The sequence below is a fragment of the Schistocerca gregaria genome, chromosome 5, assembly GCF_023897955.1.
Source record: "Schistocerca gregaria isolate iqSchGreg1 chromosome 5, iqSchGreg1.2, whole genome shotgun sequence".
NCBI lineage: Eukaryota > Metazoa > Arthropoda > Insecta > Orthoptera > Acrididae > Schistocerca > Schistocerca gregaria.
In genome coordinates this window covers 453970095-453976719 of record NC_064924.1, presented here as the reverse complement: position 1 = coordinate 453976719, position 6625 = coordinate 453970095, and positions in this window count along the sequence as shown.

The following is a 6625-nucleotide window of genomic DNA, read 5'->3' as shown; positions in this document are numbered from 1 at the left end:
AGGGTTGTAGCCTTTCCCCGATGATATTCAATCCGTATATTGAGCAAGCAGTAAAGGAAAAAAAAGAAAAATTCGGAGTTGGATTTAAAATCCATGGAGAAGAAACAAAAACTTTGAGGTCCGCCGATGACATTGTAATTCTGTCAGAGACAGCAAAGGACCTGAAAAAGCAGCTAAATGGAATGTACAGTGTCTTGAAAGGAGGATATAAGATGAACATCAACAAAAGCAAAACGAGGATAATGGAATGTAGACGAATTAAATCGGATGATGCTGCGAGAATTAGATTAGGAAATGAGACGCCTACAGTAGTAAATGACTTTTGCTATTTGGGTAACAAAATAACTGATGATGGTCGAAGTAGAGAGGATACAAAGTGTAGACTGGCAATGAAGAGAAGTTTGTTAACATCGAGTATAGATTCAAGTGTCAGGAAGTCGTTTCTGAAAGTATTTGTATGGAGTGTAGCCATGTATGGAAGTGAAACATGGACGATAAATAGTTTGGACAAGAAGAGAATATAAGCTTTCGAAATGTGGTGCTACAGAAGAATGCTGATTATTAGATGGGTAGATCACATAACTAATGAGGAGGTACTGAATAGAATTGGAGAGAAGGGAAATTTGTTGCACAACTTGACTAGAAGAAGGGATCGGTTGGTAGGGCATATTCTGAGGCATCAATTGATTACCAGTTTACTATTGGAAGGCAGCGTGGAGAGTAAAAATTGTAGAGACAGACCAAGAGATGAATACACTAAACAGATTCAGAAGGATGTAGGTTGCAGTAGGTACTGGTATATGAAGAACCTTGCACAGGACAGAGTAGCATGGAGAGCTGCATCAAACCAGTATATTGACTGAAGACCACAACAACAACAACAACAACAACAACTATTGCGAAAGTGTTGCCGGTGGCGGATTTTGTGCACGAACTGATCTCTCGACTATGTCCCATAAATGTTCTATGAGATACGTGTCGGGTGAATGGTCCAGATGGTTCTTCAAGCCAATACCGAAAAATTGTGACCTGCTGACATGGCGCATTGTCATCCTTAAAAATTCCATGGCTGCAACTCCAAGTAGCCAAAAATGCAGAGGACCCAGTCCATTCCATGTAAACACAGCCCACACCGTTATGTAACCACGACCACCTCGCACAGTATCTTGTTGGCACTTTAAATCCATGGCTTCGTGGGGTCTGCGCCATAATCGAAGCCGACCACCACCTCTTACCATCTAAAATTGGGGCTCATCTGACCAGTCACGGTTGTCCAGTCGTCTAGGATCCAAACCATGTGATCACGAGCCTAGGAGAGAAAATGCAGGCGATGTCGTACTGTTACCAAGGGCTCTTGGGGTCGGTCGTCTGCTGTCATAGCCCATTAACGCCAGATTTCGTCGTACTGTCTTAAAGTCTACGTTCGTCGTACGTCCGACATTGATTTGTTGCTTGTGTGTTAGCACTGACAACTTTACCCAAAAGTTGTTGCTCTCGGTTGTTATGTGAAAGCCGTCGCCCACTGCGTTGTCCGTGGTGAGAGGTTATACCCGAAACGTCGTATTCTCAGCACACCCTTGACAATGTGGATTACGGAATATTGAATTTTCTAACAAATTCCGAAATGAAATATCCAATGCGTGTAGCCCCAACTGCAATTCGGAGTTCGAAGTCTGTTAATTCCCGTCGTGCGGCCATAATGAGGTCGCAAACCTTTTCACGTGAATCACCTGAGTCCAAATGACAGCTCTGCAAATGCACTATCCTTCTATACCTTGTGTACGCCATACTATCGCCATCTGTATATATGGGTCTCACTGTCCCATGACTTCTGTCACTCAGTGCAGATGCATCTTAGCTTCTTGCGAAGGGCATAGCACTTGCAAAGTGTTGCTAAAAATATAAATCTTCGTTTAGCTTGTCCAAACGAACTGTGTTTCTGGCAACGTGTCATAATGTTTCTGTTTTGTTCTTTCTGTTTTATGCTAATATAAAATGCAGCACTTGGTATTATTCTGTTTTGTGGAAGTGGAATATAAATTTATAATCATATAATTTAACTGAAAGGTATAAACATTACTAGACTTCCCCACAGGGATCACGTAGCTGTACACGGACAAAGCTGACCAAGACATTGCAGTATGTTTACAAAATTCTTATGATACCAGGTCTATGTTTTAGTGATGGAGAGACAAAATTTCTGGTTATAAGTAAGAACAAGCTAACCATCCTGTGTGTAGACGGATTAACCTTCAAGAGACATGACCAGTTCAAATGTGAAGACACTGTATACCCAATCAAAAGGACGGTAGTTTAGTTGCAGCTGTAGTTGCTCTAAGATAGAAATAAACGAAAGCCGGAGCTCCCAGGCTACTGAATTCATCCAATGCTAAAAGAACAAAATTACTAAAAAGGTGACAAGAGCATGAACGAAAAATAAAACAGTATACTGTGGAAATAAGTAGGGCCTATAGGATTTTCCATAGGCATGCTTCATTTACTTCTGCTAAGGGAGACGGGACATTAATACACACTAGACTCTCACTTTGATTGTTCTAAATATGACTAGTTCTTTAGATTCACGAATTGAATGATTTTCCTATGGGCAAGTGATACAACAGTGCCTATAAAAGACATATCGAGTAGCCGTTACTTCATGTGAGGTCAATGGTCTCTCCTCAGTTCATTAATGGTTGCAGCCTTATAACATCCACGTCTGAAAATACGGATGAAGAACAGAGAAGACATTGTCGAATGCCAGTGTAACTTTGTACACGCTCGCAGCCTAGGCAGATATGCTAATAATCAGATTTGCAATTCTCTGTGATGGGTAGAACGGCCACCAGAATCTATTAATGTTGTCTCCAGGAGTGGTAGGGTATATAAGGGGCGTGAGTAGCGTCAGATGTAGAGTAATGACTGTGCAACACAAAGCCTTCCCACGTACTGGTGTGAGACAGCGTTTTCAGCACCTCACATAGTTTGAAAGGGGCTCCGTTGCGGGTCTATTTGTCTGGCTTGTCAAACTGCCCAATATCCAAATTTAGAGGCTTTTGGATGAGACAGTGGCCTGTTGTGGGACTGCATGGGAGTGTGAAGGCAGGTATACTCGTCTTCAAGATCCGATCGACCATGGACAACCACCTACACGGTCATCGTACTGTACATAAAGCACATTGATAACCTCTTCAAAACTGCGCTTACCATCCGAGAACAACTAATGACCTTTCTGTCACATTCGTGGGTCATCCCGCGCTGTTGGATGGGGATTCGTAGCAGCCGGACTCGGGAATTACCATCCCATAAACAGGCTGCCATTAACACCACAACAACGACGGCTGCGTTGCGATGGCGCCATGACTAGGAAGCAGGGACTGCTGAATGGCGTCTCTCTGTGTTCAGCGATGCACTGCTCCGTGTGGCCATCGTCGGAGAGTACAGCGGCGAAATGGGAAGGGGTCCCATTCTTGCGGTATTTGGGAGACACAGGTGTTACTTCAGACAGCGGCCGGCAGTGACTGAGAGAATTCTGTCACCGCAACAGAACGTCACTGACATACTACACTCTTGGAATTTGAAATAAGAACACCGTGAATTCATTGTCCCAGAAAGGGGAAACTTTATTGACACATTCCTGGGGTCAGATACATCACATGATCACACTGATAGAACAACAGGCACATAGACACAGGCAACAGAGCATGCACAATGTCGGCACTAGTACAGTGTATATCCACCTTTCGCAGCAATGCAGGCTGCTATTCTCCCATGGAGACGATCGTAGAGATGCTGGATGTAGTCCTGTGGAACGGCTTGCCATGCCATTTCCACCTGGCGCCTCAGTTGGACCAGCGTTCGTGCTGGACGTGCAGACCGCGTGAGACGACGCTTCATCCAGTCCCAAACATGCTCAATGGGGGGCAGATCCGGAGATCTTGCTGGCCCGGGTAGTTGACTTACACCTTCTAGAGCACGTTGGGTGGTACGGGATACATGCGGACGTGCATTGTCCTGTTGGAACAGCAAGTTCCCTTGCAGGTCTAGGAATGGTAGAACGATGGGTTCGATGACGGTTTGGATGTACCGTGCACTATTCAGTGTCCCCTCGACGATCACCAGAGGTGTACGGCCAATGTAGGAGATCACTCCCCACACCATGATGCCGGGTGTTGGCCCTGTGTGCCTCGGTCGTATGCAGTCCTGATTGTGGCGCTCACCTGCACGGCGCCAAACACGCATACGACCATCATTGGCACCAAGGCAGAAGCGACTCTCATCGCTGAAGACGACACGTCTCCATTCGTCCCTCCATTCACGCCTGTCGCGACACCACTGGAGGCGGGCTGCACGATGTTGGGGCGTGAGCGGAAGACGTCCTACGGTGTGCGGGACCGTAGCCCAGCTTCATGGAGACGGTTGCGAATGGTCCTTGCCGATACCCCAGGAGCAACAGTGTCCCTAATTTGCTGGCAAGTGGCGGTGCGGTCCCCTACGGCACTGCGTAGGATCCTACGGTCTTGGCGTGCATCCGTGCGTCGCTGCGGTCCGGTCTCAGGTCGACGGGCACGTGCACCTTCCACCGACCACTGGCGACAACATCGATGTACTGTGGAGACCTCACGCCCCACATGTTGAGCAATTCGGTGGTACGTCCACCCGGCCTCCCGCATGCCCACTATACGCCCTCGCTCAAAGTCCGTCAACTGCACATACGGTTCACGTCCACGCTGTCGCGGCATGCTACCAGTGTTAAAGACTGCGATGGAGCTCCGTATGCCACGGCAAACTGGCTGACACTGACGGCGGTGGTGCACAAATGCTGCGCAGCTAGCGCCATTCGACGGCCAACACCGCGGTTCCTGGTGTGTCCGCTGTGCCGTGCGTGTGATCATTGCTTGTACAGCCCTCTCGCAGTGTCCGGAGCAAGTATGGTGGGTGTGACACACCGGTGTCAATGTGTTCTTTTTTCCATTTCCAGGAGTGTATATCCTCGTGTGTTACCTCTTATGTGACAGTACACTGTTGCCATTTTTCGACATAGCAGTGCTTGGTTACACGTTTCACGTCTCTCTATGAATTAATGCGTGATGTCGAGTTACTGCTGTGGCCAGCAAGTTCTCTAGAAGTGTACAAAACAGGTGTGGGACCAGTTAGGATGTCCTAGTGCATCTAAGATACAACATGTGATCAAAAATATCCGGACACCCCCAAAAACATACGTTTTTAATATTAAGTGCATTGTGATGGCACCTACTGCCAGTTACTCAATATCAGCTACGTCAGCAGTCATCAGACACCGTGAGAGAGCAGAATAGGGTGCTCTGCGGAACTCACGGAATTCGAACGTGGTCTGGTGATTGGATGTCACTTATGTCATACGTGTGTACGCGGGATTTCCACACTCCTAAACATCCCTAGGTTCTCTGTTTTCGATGTGATAGTGAAGCGGAAACGTGAAGGGACATGTACAGCGCAAAAGCGCACAGGCCGACCTCGTCTGTTGACTGACAGAGACCTCCGACAGTTGAAGAGTGTCGTAATGTGTAATAGGCAGACATCTATCCAGACCATGAGGAATTCCAGACTGCATCAGGCAGTTGAAAAACGTTGTGTGGAGTGACGAGTCATTGTACACAATGTGACGATCCGATGGCAGGGTGTGGATATGGCGAGTGCCTGGTGAACGTCATCTGCCAGCGTTTGTAGTGCTAACAGTAAAATTCGGAGGCGGTGATGTTGTGGTGTGGTCGTGTTTTTCATGGAAGGAACTTGCAACCCTTGTTATTTTGCATGGCACTATAACAGCACTGGCCTACACTGATGTTTTAAGCATCTTATTGCTTCCTACTGTTTAAGAATAATTCGAGGATGGCGATTGCATCCTTGAACCAATCGAGCACCTGTGCATAATGCACGGCCTGTGGCGGAGTCGTTACACAATAATAACATCCCTGTAATGGACTGGCCTGCACAGAGTGCTGTCCTGAATCCCATAAAATACTTTTGGGACGTTTTGGAACGTCGACTTCGCTCCAGGCTTCAGCGACCGACATCGCTACCTCTTCTCAGCACAGCACTCCGTGAAGAATGGCCTTCCAGTCCCCAAGAAACCTTCTAGCACCTGACTGAACGTATGCCTGCGAGAGTGGAAGGTGTCATCCTTAGGATGGGCCAACACCCATATTGAATTCCAGCATTACCGATGGAGGGCGCCACGGACTTGTAAATCTTTTTCAGACAGGTGTCCGGATACTTTGGATCACATAGTGTATCAAGGACCAATTACAACAGTTATAGGCCAGTTAGAACCAGCAGAGGATACAACGGCTTTATGACACCCTTCTCAACCAACTCAGCGCATGCATCCATGCCAGAGAGTGTGCAATGTTACACTGCTTAATGGACTCATACCGTCAAGTCGGTCGTAAATTTGAATTGTTTTTCTAATCATTCAAATGACACCACGTATACTCTCAATCCGCGAAATTTCATTTTGTTTACGTCTTCATATCTGGGTGCTTCGCTGTTTTCCTCAGGCTCTGTACTTGTTGTATATATTGGTAGATACGATATTTACACTAAATTTCCACGAGACTTAATGGTTCAAATGGCTCTGAGCACTATG